Raw genomic sequence first — 16,479 nt, forward strand, 5'->3', positions numbered from 1 at the left:
TTTATTGTAATCTAAATCAACTTAGACCTAATTAAAGGAATAGAATCCATGATAAAACACCATATCTAAGAGATGCCTCTATTGTGAGGGATATGGTGAATACAAGATTCTCTTGCCCCATTACGATATTTTTTATGATGCACTTGCTTCCACCAATCATTATCCCATGTGATTAGCCACCAAACTAGGTTTGCGCCAAGGGATATATTCATTAGAAGGGGGTCTCTTATTACTAACCCCCTTATGGCTTTTGAAAGCCTACCACCTTCCAATTCACCAATTGAAACTTTTTAGAGTTTGTCTTAACTTCTTTCTATAGAAACCACCTACATTCTTGAGCCATTTGCTATTTTACTGAGATGGTGGCTAACACAGTTGTGAATTGGAATATAGGAAAGGATGAAAGGACATGTTGAACTACAATTAATCTTCCAACAATATATTTAAACTTGTCAATAACATGATCTCAAGAAGAATGAAGAAACATTTTGAAACATACAAGCATACCAAAATATCTAAAATTAGTCCACTCATCCATTCTTGTTATCCTAAAAAAATTTAAGATTCTCTCATACAATAATTTGTTGACATTCCAACAATACAGATGATTTTTACCCTCATTTATCAATCCTCCCAAAACCCAAATAAAATCATATAAAATAAATGTGAAACACCACATTATAATGTAAATGAACACAAAAATAATAATAATAATAAATATCATAACCATTAAAACATTATAATATAGATTTTAGTTTATATTAGTAAATACTATCGATAAAAAATTTTAATCTATATTAATAAAATATTATATAAATTAAAATGTTTTGTGATAATAAAATATAAATATTTATATCAACTTATTGCATAATGTTTTTCTCCATTAATTTCATTTAAAGTTTAGACCAACTTTATTAAAACCATAAAATATTAAATAGCATTAACTTGAATTCAATAATACATTATTCATTTATTATTATTTATTACTATTGTATATATTTCTTATAAATCCATTTTGAATGTTAAATTTTATGAATGTTTAATTAAAAATTAATGAGCATCAATTTCGGTGTGAAAGGGAAAGACTTAAAGAAACTTAAGAAGAATGAGTGTGTACATGTAGTGGAATCGGAAAAACATTTCATTTTGGAATGTGATGCATTCAAAGACCTCAAATAAAGTTATGGAAATATGTTAGCATCAGTTTCTTGGCATTGCTTTTTCAGGGAGGGGATTGTTGGAAGGTTGGGCCAACTCATCATCAATTTGAATAAGAAAATGATTGAATTGTAAAAGGCGAAAAACAGAAATTGATGGTCCCATAGAATATTTTTAGTATCGTAGACATTAAACTAGAAATTGCACCATATGTTGCAAAGGAAACGTCGTAAGGCAAAAGAATATGGAAGAAAATCATAGATGAAGAGAGATGTGATATGTTATGTTGAATTCCCTTCAAGTGGCTTTGCTAGATACTTTTAAATAAGGTGATTTGGAGAGTTTCATAAGTCAATAGAACAACTACAAGCAAAAGCATGCGCAACTAAATGGTAATGATTAATAAAAACATATGCAACCAATCAGTTTGAATGTGGGCATATAATAAGAATGGGTTATTTCTTTGATATATCCCTTTGGATAAGGTGATTGGATGAGTACCCCAGAATAACAAGGACCATTATGAGCAAAATCATAAGCAGGTAAACTACAATACATAGACCTCTCGAGTCTTAGTGAGAATACCAATCTCTATTAACCATGAGGTTATGTTTAATCCCTGAGCTTGATGAGTTCAAAATCATTATACACACACATACTATGCTTCCAAATAGAGGAAATAAGTTATTGTGTGATTGGTCTTGTACCATTCACCTATGAGAAAAGTGATATTATTCAAGAAAAAACCCATAGATATAGATGTACGATGTGTGGCATGGTATGATGTATTGTGCATGTGTGATTTGGTTGTTTTGACTCATATGGTTATTCTTGTTCCTTCCAAGAATGGCAATGTGACTACCTTGTTTGTTTTGGTATATGGCTAGTTTTGGTATGCAAAATCGCAGCCCTTCAAAAAGTGTTTCTGGTATATCTCAACAACATAAACATTTTATAGATGGGAATACAAATGACATTGGGGTAGGTGGTCAAGCCCAACAGGAGGAGGAGCCATCTCTAGGCCACTTCGTTTCATCATATTTTGTTGGAATGCATGTTGATGAAGCAAATGGACATAAGCACAACTTGATTCATGGTGTGGATGGGAATACGTTTGGTGGTAGTTCGATGGAAACAAATAAGGGTCAAAGTGAACAAGTTTATGTCTTCAAGCAGAGCCCCAGGGAAAAAGTGAATCAACAGAGGACATGGATGGTCAACACTTTTTTTCTGATGATGATAGTGATGATACATGTTTAAACTACATAAAAATAATGATGGTGTTTCTCTCGAGGAACAACACACAGTGCGAGATTAGTGATGATCTTGAAGAATTAGTAGAAGTTGGAATCTTTCAGGGAGGTTATTTGGCAGAAGAGGGTTTCATCATCAAGGGGCATTGGCTCAGGGAACTGGTGCTACGGTGTTTTTTATACTATTTCTACTTTTTGGAGAGTTGGCAATGCTTCTTGTGGTAGCAGCCTTATAACATTCCACTGTCTTTGGTGTTGTTGCATACATTGTTGTGAGTACACATGAAGAGAGTCTCCATCAAACTGTCAGTAAGATCAGGCCTTAGAACTGGCATTTGGAGACTAATATGGCTAGTCATTTTGCACGAAACTTTGCAGGCACTGCAATGATTGCTTTTAATGAAATCACTCTTTGGGAAAGTGTTGGAGTTAGAACAAATGGAGAGGTTGTTGTTGTGGTTGTCAATCATGGTGTTTGCATTTAGGGCTGCTTGGAAAGATGACTATGCCACAAATATGGGAATGTCATTAAGGATAGGAGAATTTTTTACCTTGGATTACTTGTTTGATGGGCTTTCTTACATAATCTATATTACTTCTTGTTGGGTAGTCATTGTGGAGAGCCAATATAGAGGTGCTAAAACATTTTATAGAGGATATTTTTGCATCAGTAAGACAAAGTAAGGACCCAACCCACAAACCCACAAGATGAGGATTTCCTTGAATGAAGAAAAGAGCATTGTAAAGACTTCATATTGAATCTAGAGCCCAACTTGTGCATATGTGAGATGCAAAACTCTAGTGCATTCTTCATTTTTTAAATATTTGGTTAGACCATGGCCACTTGAATATAATTATTGCAATTTGAATCTCAATTTTCAAGTGGAAGCAAATTGTGGATACTTTTTGGGTAAAGTGATAATATTTGCTACTTGTGCTATGACTGAATCCCTAAATATAGGAAATACACCACTTGAATCCTTTCTTTAAAAGCCAGAGGAAGTTCTTCATAGATCAACCACAATGTAGATATCCTAGGGCAGTTTTCACCCCTCTGTATGAAAGTATGCATGTAAACAACACAATAAGGCCCTCCAAGAATTTCATTCGAGATCTTATGGTAAACGTATTTGTGTAGTCTTTGTCCACTGACAAGAGCAGCTACAGAGATAAAATAGAAACCGTATCTCTCAGTGAAAGGTATGCATAATCTGAAAGGGAAAGATGCAATACAAACCAAATTTATATTCTGATTTATTTAACATGCTTCAAAAGCATTGCATGTTTCATATAAAATGAGAACATCCCAGTCTAAACCCAATTGAATTAACAAGAATACAGTGGAAAAAGGCTCAGTAGAGAAATCAGTTCATTAACAAAACTCCACCACTAACAATCATTTGGCAAAGAACCACCTTAAACCAATAAACCAAATCAACTGAATTTTGAATGTGCCAACCAATAGGTAAAAGAATTGAACTATAATGCCTACCATAATCATCATCACTGCAGACTTCACTGGAAACAAACCCTTAAAAGAAACATAGCTCATCATCATTTGCTTGAACGCAGTAGGGCCTATAAGCGAACTTACCTCCTAACACAAAACCACACCCTCGAAAATTAGCAAGAATGCCCTGATCTCCTCTACATTTCATTAAACCAGGTTCCCTTTCAACGACTACGATTCTTAACCATCCGACCACCGCAAATATTCCTCAATTTTCACAAAATAATCAATCTGCGACTGTCAATGCAACATTATGGACCGATTCAAACTCGAATCAACCGGAATGGTATTGGGTTCAATGTTGTTTCAAGTGTAATATCATAAGGAAAGCCCTCTCTGTGCTCTAGATAAATATATGTTGAACCCCATTGAACCATTTCACTGCAAGAATAGTAACTTACTCTTAGCATTCTATCTGCCTGTGTGCTTCAGGAAATGGAACTGTCTATACCTATTTGTCACTGAGGGAATTCCATCAGTAAAGACTGAGTTGTCTGTGTGCTCGAGGAAACACTCTTATGACACTAATAAATTCACAAAACATCGGGCCTTAACCAATAAAGAAAACAATGTCCATCGTTCAAAATCACTAAAAATAGGTATATACTCACCACGAGTCCATGCTCTTGCTCAACTGAAACTCTATCGTCACACCAGGGTTTTGAGCACCGAAAATCTTTGTTCATTAAGGAGAAACAAATCATAAAAACTACCTTACAAATTTGATCAGGTCCATCAATGCTACTTGCTCTTGCTCCCCAATTCCCACTCGCCACCTCTCGGTTTTTTATTCCCCATCCTCTACCTTTGCTTCAAGCTCCCAAATCCTGAACCAATGCATCACGCAAAAGGTCAAAATGTTCAGTCCCATTTACCACCATAACTACGAGGCAAGGACCTATCATAAAATTTGAAACTATTATATTCTTAAATTGTCTTCCCTACTCTACTATGACCCTGCTTGAGAAATTCCTCAGCATAACCATGGTGGAGCCGAAGCAGCTGGATGACTGTAATGGTGTCAAGGTAAAACAGTCACCTCACGTGCCTTTAGGTTCTCTTTATTTTAAGTTCAAGTTCAGTGCTAGATTATTAAGAAGCCAATTTATTAACACTTATTCTGCTAATGAGTGTAATGTTTTCTTTAAATTTGTTATTTCTTTTCTCTGCCTTCTATTTTTAGATTATGCTTTGCTTTTGACGTGAAATTTTGTTATGAAGGATGAATGTTTACAGGCGATCTGCACAAGCTCGAGAAAGTAGAATTTGAGGCCAAGTGAGACCGTCATGGGATGCCATAACATGTTAGGGGTTCAAGAGGTGTTGGACTATGTGATGTCACATATGAATCCCAATGGGATGAGAAAAATTCCTCTCGGCCATGGAGATCCCTCTACATTCAAGTGCTTCAGAACCTCAATTCATGTCGAATATGTGTTAATAGAGGCCATTAGAATTGGTGAATGTAATGGCTAATCTCCCGTTGTTGACTTGCCACAAAGAAGAAGGTAATAATCAAGTAAAGTTTACTCCTATGATCAAATATTTTGAAAAAAAATAAAAATCCAAATGATGGTGTAATCCTCCATTATAAGTTCCACTATGTTGGTCACACTGGTTTTGGCCTGGGATGCTCATGGGAAGTGGTCAGATGTATCAACATGGAAACCTAATCCATTAACTTGTTTCTTATTGTGAATGTTCAGGGTATGGCTAGGATCAACCTGAATGAGAATCCTTTGCTTTTTATATAGGAACACAACTTGAGGGTATTGAGAAAACCTGACCCGGTCATTACAGCAATGCAGATCGAAGGTTCCCCTGTTTCTAATGGTGAAGTATATTGTTCTTGTCACCTAAGGTTACAATTTCCCTAGGTTCAAATCCAGATATTTAGCCATGAAAATATATTGAGGTTTACAGACATGTCCTCTAAACCATGGTTGAGAGAATTTACGTCAAAGGTTTGAACTTGAGGTATTAGGTGTTTGGATGGGTTTGTGAGTGTTGCTAAAAAATCTAATAGGCCCAGTGCAAAGCCTCATTGGGCGGGGCCAGACCTTATGGTGGCAAGAGAAATGGTTGTCAATGTCACTTCAACAACCTTTCTCTTGTTCTTTAGTGGAATTAATCCACAAGGGAGGCTTCCCTAAATCACCTAAAGAATTTTCTAATGTTATGGCTCAAGGTGATACGTAAAGGTCTATAATATTGAATATAGTATTGGAAAGGTGTAAAATAAATTAGGTTGTATATACTAGGGTTTGAGTACTCTAAGCCTAAACCAAGAATAAGCATGCTATAAGCTAATTCACTGGGTTCGAAAAACAAAATCATTTAAGTTTGAAGTTCATTGAATTTAATTGCTAGCTGCATTTGTTAGATGGGGGTTCGTCGAACATGAAGCTGAATTTGAACCCATATATGAACATTATAATTTCCTTTAATTTTCTTGAAATTCATTGAAAATTCGCAAAGGGTTCAATGCAGCACACTCCCATGAATTGTGAAGACACAATCTAAACCTTTACTATGTGTTTTAAGTCTCAACTACTTACATTATTTCATATCTAATTGCGGTGTTCCCTTGGAAACGATCCAAGACTGCTCAAATTGGTGTTCATCATGTGACTGGTGTCATAATGACATGCCCTCAACAAAGATCTTTGACTGCTCAAACTAGCGTCTTTGTGCGACTAGTGTCCTTGCACAAAGACTAGGGTTTAATGGAGACTAGGGTTTCATAACTTATTTTTCAAATTTTGTATTATGTCGAACATAATGCCGAATTTTATTCCCAAAATTTTAATTGTTGAACTTTGTCAAACTCCAAGATTATCAATCTCGAACATGAACACAAACCAAGTGACTTAGGATATAAGGTAAGGTTTAGGTGATATGCAATAGAAGGGTATTCAATGTCATATAGCAGCTCTAGCAAAGATCTTAAAATTATATTCATCAACAAAAGATCAAAATAGAGGCTAGGACTTGGCTAGAAAACTTGTTTCTATGGTTGTTAGGTATGCATAAACAACAAAAAGGTGACACCGACCCTAATTAGGAGGTCTCAACCATGCATTATACTAGATTTTTTCTTTAAACAATTTATAGATGCAAATCCTAACTTATAAATTATGAGCAACATTAATCCACGCAAAATTCAATTTAATGCATAAATCATCACTAGAAACCCTAGTGGTAGCCCTAGACATATAGGAGAGAGAAAATAATATAATATCTAAGAAGGTTTATGGATGATAAACACACAAACAATTAGTGCCTTATCCTACTAGGGTTTAATAGAGTCTTTAGGGTTAAACAGATAGAAAATTATATATTACTGAGCAATGGAACACATAAAATATTGCAGAAATATAAACACAGAAAACGCATAAAACAAGAGAGGCATAGATATATGTGGTTCACCCAGTTTGGGCTACGTCCATGGGGAAACAGTCAGTCCTTCCTTCTATATTATCCAACAAACTGAAGAGATACAACCTACAACAGATCCGTTGTAATTCCCTTTTCACTCTCAATATCCTCTCTCTTTCCTCACTCAGAATATAGATCTACATAGACGCAATACAATTCCCTCATATATAGCGAGGGGTTGCCTTCTAGGGCAAAAAACCTAAATTAAACATAACTTCTACTGTCAGATCTCTGCCTAATGAATGACCCAGATTGACTATGAAATTACAATATTTTACAAGACAATTTTACATCTATTCTTAGCTTCGAGGGCGCTGCCCCTGATCCCCCACCGGGGGGGGGCTCCTAAAAGGTCTCAGCTGCCCCCCCGGAACCCCCTGCAACAAATATTTTACGGGCAGAATTGCCGCCCCATTTCGAACTGGGGTCCAATGCGGTGATACCTTTGAATACAGAAGATAATCAGGCTCCATGCCCAACATAAACTTCAAGGGATAAACCTTGATGGAGTAAGGGGTGTAGGAATTTACAGGGTAAGTTCCTCAGATAGAACACCAAAGGACACCACTCACAAATAGATCACAGATCAATACACCAGTATTCTTGACGTGGTTAAAACCCCCAAAGAGGGAAACATTCCACGGCCTAAGCCAACCTACCACTTCGAGCAATTTATTAATAAAAGAAAGAAAATTTACATAAGCCTCTCTCATGAATGGTCACCTTACAAATGACCCTCCATGCTCTGTAAATAGAGATCATGGACGAATCGAGTGTTAAGCCACGGATAAAGTGTCGGTAATACTGAGGAGAGAATGAACCATCGGATCACATCATGTCTAGAACATATCGTGACCATTGGATTGTAAGTTACAAAAGTACATAGTAAAAAAACACACTTTACCTAACTCTACACTAGACCAAGTTATACTTAACTATTTCTTATGTGTCGAATATCCTAACATCCCCCCTTAAGAACAACTTGGGATAGGATTGAAGGATGTAAAAATATGACACAATAGGAGAAGGAAGGAGGCATTAGAGCCCATCCCCCCTTAGTGATAACTTCCTAAACTCTAACCATAAATCAACGTTTAGTAAAATTCGCCTCTGTGAGAGCCTTTGTAAAGATGTCTGCAACTTGATCATCAGTTGAACAATAGTGCACTTAAAGAACATGTTCATGAATGAGCTTTATGATGAAGTGCATGTGTATTTCAATGTGTTTTTTGCACTGATTTTGTATTGGATCTTTGCATGGTTGAATGGAAATTTGATTATCATACCAAAGTGTAGTCATATGTTGTTGTTAAAAGCCAAACTCTGACAGGATCTAATGAAGCCACATGGCTTCCTTACTAGCTTCTACAACGCCACAATACTTTGCTTCTGCTGAAGAAAGAGAAATGGAAATTTGTTTCTTGCAAGCCCATGTAATAGGTCCAGAACCAAGAGTGAAGACATAACCTACATTAGACTTCCAATCATCAGGGTCACCAGCCCAATCAAAATCAGTTAAACCAACCAATAAAGGAGATTCTACTGCATTGTAATGAATCCAAAATTGAACTCTACCTCGAACATAATGAAGTATTATTTTAGCTCCTTTCCAATGACTTTCACGTGGGTTTTTCATAAACCGAGAAATAAGACCAACAACAAAGGAAAGTTCATGACGGGAATGGGTCGATACAAAAGTTTCCTACAAGCTGACGATATAAGGTAGCATCAACTTCAGGGGAAGTACAAGTGACTGAAAGTTTGGCTCCAGAGTGAAAGGGAGAAGGGGCTAGCTTACAGTCTTCCATGTGAAAGTGGCATAGAAGATCACAGACATACTTAGACTGGGAAAGGGAAATACCTTCCTTGGATTACAAGACTTGAAGACCAAGAAAATAATGCAAGTGTCCTAAGTCTGTCATTTCAAACTGCTTTTTAAGGCTAAACTTCACATGGTTTATAAGGTTGGGATCACTAATAGTAAGGATAATATCATCAACATAAAGAACAAGAATGATAAGAGACTTACCCACTTTCTTGGTGTAGACAGTATTGTCAGAATGACACCTAGAAAAGCCAATATCTAAAAGAAAGCTATCCATTTTGGCATACCAAGCCTGAGGGGCTTGCTTGAGACCATAAAGGGATTTCTTAAGCCGACATACAAGGATGGAGTCTGTTTTTATAAAGTCAGGAGGTTGTTCCATATAGATTTCTTCATGCAAGTCCCCATGCAAGAAGGCAGATTTAACATCCATCTGATGGACTTCCCATTTGGAAGAGGCAACAAGGGAAAGAACAAGGCAGATAGAGTTCATTTTTACAACAGGGGAGAAGGTTTCAGTATAGTCAATGCCTTCAACTTATGAAAACCCCTTAGCAACAATATGAGTTTTATGTTTATCAACTTTTCCATCTGGTCCAAACTTGGTTCTGTAAACCCATTTGCATCTAACAAGTTTTCGTCCCTTTGGAAGAGGAACAAAATTCCATGTATCATTTGCCAATAATGAACGATATTCTTCATTCATAGCTGTGTCCCAATCTGGATGGCCCGAAGCTTCTTCAAAGGTGTCAGGATCATAATTCGCTGAAGCTTCAGCCAATAAATAAGAGGCTATATCGAACTGAGAATGTGTACGTCGTTGATCTGTAGGATCACCTACAAGAGAACCTGTTGCATCCCGAGTAGCATAGACCCATTTTGGAAGCTGAGGAGCTGAAGGAGGATCCTGAGAAGATGGGGGAGGATTGTCATCCTCGTTGTCATCATCTGAAGAAGAAATATTTTCAGAAGTTGAAGGGATAGAGAGAGGTGGCACATCCACCGAACTAGGTTCGTAGGTCAATATATTTTCAGTAAAATTTAGAAGTCTATTTCCTTTGACATATTCAGAATATCCAACAAAAATACATTTTTCATTCTTAGGTTCTAAGGCTTTATGTTTGTCATTGAGAATATGGGCCCATGCTTCACTTCCAAAAACACGAAAGTGACTTGCATCTGGTTTAATTGAGCTCCATGCTTCTTCTGGAGTGATATTCTTTAAAACCTTAGTATGAGTGTGATTTACTATGTAATTTCCACAATTAATTTCTTCTACCCAAAAATTAATATTAAGTCCTTTACATTGAAGCATACAATTAGCCATTTCCTTTAAGGTGCGATTCTTCCTTTCAACTAAACCATTTTTTTGTGGAGTATATGGAACAATATGTTGCATTTGAATTCCATGCTCAGTGCAAAAGTTGATGAATTGGTTGTTAACATATTCTCCGCCATTAGCAGATCTTAGCTTAAAAATTTGATGTTTAGATTGTTTCTCAACAAAGGCCTTAAAGGCCAAGAACATGTTAAATACTTCACTCTTGAGTTTTAAGAAGTATACCCAAGTGCATCTGGAGAAATCATCAATGAAAGTTAAGAAATACTTGCAGCCAGAGAATGAAACAACTGGAAGTGGACCACATAAATCACTATGCACAAGTTGTAAAGGGACCGAGGCTTGCCAAGAGGCACGTTTTTCAAAACTATCTCAATGATGTTTTCCAAGTACACATCCAGAACAAACACCATCTCTGTAAGATACCATAGGAATACATGTCACCATATTTTCTTTACATGGATTTTGAAGGGAGAGATAGTTTAAGTGACTAAATCGCTCATGCCAAAGTTTGGTCACTTCATCATTATGAGCAACAAATACCGAAGGAAGAGTTGATGACCCAAAGTTGTTAAACTTATACAACCTTGTAGAATCATCAACAATGCCAGTAGCTAAAATCTATCTAGGATCTCTTAGGTCCTTAATTACAACATCATGAGGGGAAAATTCAACGATTTTACCTTCACCTGAATGAGTTATTTGATATACAGATAGAAGGTTGCAGGATAAGGTTGGAACACATAATACATCATTAAATTGACCATTGTCTAGATAAATACTTCCAGTCCCTACAACACTAAGAGATCTATCATCGCCAACGTATATATTTTTGGTGTTACAATCATTTAAAGAAGAAAACATGCCTTTGTTTTTGGCCATGTGAAAAGAAGCTCCAAAATCAATAAGCCACTCATGAGAATAAGAAGAAGAAGATACATTTAGTGCATAACCAGACTGAGATGCTTGACAACCACATGCAGAAAATGCCATTCCTGAATATGAAGTTGAAGTTGAAGAGTGCTCCAGATGGATGTTATGCTTCTTCATTCTTGCTTCAAAGACTTCCATCTTCTTAAAGCATTTGGATTTTAAGTGGCCATCTCGATTACAAAAGTTGTAATGTATATCAATCTTCTTCCCTTTCTTTTTATTTTCCTTATCATTTTTTTGAATTGATTTTTCATTTTCGAGACTGAAAATGCTTAGGACCCTTGGCTGGTTTAGGACCATTCTTTTTAGGATGCTGCTTCTTAGGATTGTTTGAACTTGGTTAATGTTGGGTAGCTAAGGCTTTCTTAAAAGAGTTTCCAAGATTAAGAAGACCAGGATGTAAGAGTTTTTCTTGTTCTCTTATTAAATAATCACAAAAGGCATCAAAAAATGGGGACTTGTAGGCTTGTCCTTGAGAAATAAAGGCTTCTCTAGTAGAATGGAAGGTGGAAACAAACACAAAGTAGAATGGTCCTAACTTAGTAAGAATGGAATAGATAAGGCTACCATCTTCTTTCTTAACCTTAACACCTTCCAAGAGAAGTCTAAGGGTCTTGAACTTGAACAAAAAATCTTCAACGGAAGAAAAATTATTGGGGTCCAACGTAAGCAACTCATTTTCGAGTTGATGGGATCTAATTTCATTTTTAATTCCAAAAACTTTATTGAGTTGTTTCATTGCTTCATTAGGGGTATCAAGTTCTGTGATATGGAATCTAAACTCTAGAGAGATAGACATCCCTATCAACCCACGTGCTTGATCTTGCTTATTTCCCCATTTGACTACCTTGTCTTCATCTTTAGTTTTAGACTCTTGGCCTGAGGCTATTCTATAAAGACCTTTACTTCTAAGTAAATCCTCCATGTAGGACACCCATTGGAAGTAGTTGGTGCTGTCAAGAATAAATTGGCATGGAATTTCCATTTTATGCTGAAACTAAGTGTTCCAATGGAAAGATCTCGAAAAATTAGGCCAATTAAAAAAAAAAAAGCTCTGAAAGCAGCTTCCAGATGAAGAAGTTATGGATTTTTGAAGAAAATTTGTTGAAGGTGCTGACGAAGTATGTGAATGTGCGGAAGTGAATGATAATGTTATATTAAAAAAAAAACCCTTCTTTCCAAACTTAATCTAATTAGCTCACTTTTAAAAAAAAAAAATTATGTGACCCACTTTTATAAATAAGTGAAAGTCACTTTTACAATGGTACTTTATGAGATACCCACTAAATTGTAACTTAAATAAAAGATAAAGAGACTTTAGAATTATAAGTGACTCACTTTTTATAATGGATGAGAACAATTTTACATAAAGTAACTTTAAAACATAAGTTACATATGCTTTTTGAAAAAGTAACTCAACAAAATGAAATACTTGAACCCAAGACCTCTATTCTCATAAAGTAACTTTGGACGAAGTGAGCTAGTTTAGAAGGTTAGTAATTTTTGGAAAAGAGGAAGGGGTTTTTTTGTTTGTTTGTTTGTTTGTTTTGTTTTGTTTTTTTTGTTTTTTTTTTGTGCGTGCTTACTTGAAAAACCCATTTTTCCCTATAACGCAAAAGAACACACAACCCAACACAAACATGCAAAAAAAAACCAAAACTTATGGCTTGAACTTACCTTTCGCCGGAAACTAAATATTTTTCTCAATGTTTCTGATTTTCCGAGATTACATTAAACCAGGGCGGAAAAGACCATACGCATGAGAAAAATCCTTCCTTTATGTTTTTTATTTTCCCAGATCGCACAGAGTCGCGGGGCAAAGAGCATACGTGGAAATGAAAGGTATAGATCCGGTAATAAAAAACAGAGAGCCAAATAAACCGAAATAAACAGAGAGACGAATAACTAAAACTAGAAATAAAGACTATATACCTCCAGATCTTAAAAATGACGTAGCTAAGGCTACTAAAAACCTTTTCGCGTGAAATGAATGGGGTTCCTCACTGGAACAAATTCTCCTAACAAAGTAGAGCAGTCCTCTTAGCCAGAAAATAGTCAGAAAAAATAGATCTAGGAAACGAAAATTGGATGCAGTTGTCTGGGCTTCGTATTTGGATCACCAACAGATGTGGCCTTCAAATAGCTCTGATACCATGTAGGAATTTACAGGGTAAGTTCCTCAAATAGAACACCAAAGGACACCACTCACACATAGATCACAGATCAATACACCAGTATTCTTGACGTGGTTAAAACCCTCAAAGAAGGAAACAGTCCACAGCCTGAGCCAACACGACCACTTTAGGCAATTTATTAATAAAAGAAAGAAAAATTACATAAGGTTCTCTCATGAACGGTCACCTTACAAATTACCCTCCATGCTCTTTAAATAAAGATCATGGACTAATCGAGTGTTAAGCCACAGATCAAGTGTCGATAATACCGAGGAGAGAATGAACCGTCGGATCACTCCATGTCAAGAACATATCGTAACTGTTAGATTGTAAGTTACAAAAGTACATAGTAAAGAAACACACTTTACCTAACTCTACACTAGACCAAGTTATACTTAACTATTTCCTATGTGTCAGAATATCCTAATAGATGGCCACGATATCCATTTTTAAAACCCTAACTATTATTCTTGTGAGGGGAAAAATTAAATATAGGGGCTACCCATGAAGATTTTCTCTATAGTCCTTTAAATGAACAATTTTACATGCAATAATGTAGCAAGATTCTAACAATAATCAAGCATTTAGTCATGGAACAATAGAAACCCTATCTTAAACATTCAACGTGTAAAATATCAATAATAAGACATTAAACTTACAAACATTTCCATGAAAGGAACTTCTTTTAATCCAAGAGTAATGTCTCAATGAAAAAATCACATCCACAAGAAATTCACACCAATAAAGATCACATCTTGCCCATAGTAGCGAAAAAAACTAGCTCGTACTCTCTTAGAGAAGAAAATAATGTATTGTGTGATGATGATAAAATGAAATGAGGGGAGTCTCTATTTATATGATTCTCATCCCAATCATCTCTACAATAATGAAGTAAACAATCCCTAATTACAAGTTTAATTAGTGTCCCACAAGATAGGTTACAAGCCAATCTCATAGATAAAAAATAAAAAAATATGTCATAAATGACCACATGTATCGGAGAAAGACATCCTCAAGTATGATGTCATCCTCCAAATGAGCTCTATATTCCAAAAATAAGTGTTATGGGGGCTAATGAGTGCTCCATACTCCATGATGTAGCTCCTATAGCATGGGCATGCCTTCATAGTGCCTCCATACCAAGACGTCATCTCCATGGTACTTGTTACCCACCATTTTGTGGGTGATATCCCTAGGAGATTTTTTTTCTCCAAGATGGTCCTCAACCGGCTATTAACAACCCCTTATAGCCACCAGCTAGCTCATTATGTCATTTCTCCACCACCTGACCCAACCATGAGGTCCCTCGCCGATCTGCCATGATCATATGTTTGAAGGTGGGCCTCCCGAACCTAAAGGTATGCTTTGTCATTTGGTAAATGAGTATTGTAGTTTTCTTATCATGGACACTTCTGAGCATGGATTAATAGGGGGATTTGGTGGAAAGAGTGTGTTAGGTCTGTGCTATTTTCCCCTATACCCCTTTTGGATATTAATCTTGTATTCTAGTCCCGTGGGATCTTTTTTACTTACCATTTGGCTTTAGGGATGGTATTTCACAGGAAACCCCAATTTTGGTTGCGTGGTCCCACTCCCTTATCCTCTTATATTACCCCCTTTCCAACCATTATTACCCCATTCATCATTTCTCCCACCCGAGTCCACATTCCTCCATTGTGTCCACATAGGGTTAGCTCACCCCTTCCCCTTGCCAACACCTTGGGTCAGGCTTAGCATGATGCCCCAGAGGTTGATGTGGCTAAAAAGAAAGACAAAAGAATATTTGGCCACATTCAATAGCAAGATGTACCACAAAATGCAAAAGATGGTCAGGACAAACACATTTAACATGTGGGCAAAATCCAATACATGAGCTCTACCCCATCATCATGGCCATCACCCTGGTTCCTACAGGTTCTATGAGCCTCCTTCATCATATAGGAACCCATGATTGTCCCAATCCCTGGTTGGCATTGAAATACCCTACCTTAAAATTGGGTATTCACTGCTATATCTTATGCATCGTGTTGTTACCCATTGAACCCCAAATAATTAATCAAAGAAAATCATAAAAAGGAAAAAGGCATATAAAGAAGGGAGTAAAAATCAAGGTCGGGGCACCTCATGTACCACGATTACTCTCTCTTATACATTATAAACCCAAGTGTGGGCTTCCCTTTTATTAGCTACCCTTGTACCCCAGCATGTGGCCCAAGGCTGCCCCTTCTCATCCCCTACTTCATTCACCTATTTGTCACATGCCACCACCTTTTTAAGGATGTGCCTTGAACATATTATCCCCTTTAGAAGTAGAAACCACCTAATAGGATACTTGGTTAACCTCATTTGGAGTTTAGGAGACATTGGCACATCCCAGAGCCCATTAAGGAAGGGTAGACCATTATGAAGTCCCCACCTGTGGCCCATGGTTGGTAATATCATTTACTCAATTTCCCTAATGACTTGTTGTACTGGAAATCTAGGGGACGCATTGGATCTTATGTAGAATTGCAGATGGTCTCTATCTTGGGTTTGGTCTCCCTATATGGGGTCCTAATCCCCTAGAGGGATACATTGACACATGTAGGGTGTGTTTTGAGAGCCATGGGCCTCCAAAGCAGTAGACAACACTCCATGGATCCCCAAGGATGGTCAGTGATGCTCGAGATACTCCCATTGGACGACGAATATGCACTTGGTTCATCTTTGCCCAACCAGCCCCATGGATGTATCATGCACTTGGCAGCTGACCCAAGACTTGTAGGATGATGTGACATTTCCTACACCATCATTAGAGCCCTTGCAGACAATCTACATCCATCTTCGCCTCATTTGCAGACCCATGAGGT

The 16,479-nt window shown here is 36.8% G+C and overlaps 1 pseudogene; it reads left to right on the top strand.

Annotated features, from left to right (window-relative positions):
* The first annotated feature begins 5,208 nt into the window (after positions 1-5,208).
* The window catches only part of LOC149170252 (putative aminotransferase TAT2), a 53,223-nt pseudogene continuing 41,952 nt past the window's right edge, over positions 5,209-16,479 (top strand).

This window comes from Pinus tabuliformis, chromosome 4_2, assembly GCF_031772625.1.
Source record: "Pinus tabuliformis cultivar Carrire ecotype Pingquan chromosome 4_2, CPIR1, whole genome shotgun sequence".
NCBI lineage: Eukaryota > Viridiplantae > Streptophyta > Pinopsida > Pinales > Pinaceae > Pinus > Pinus tabuliformis.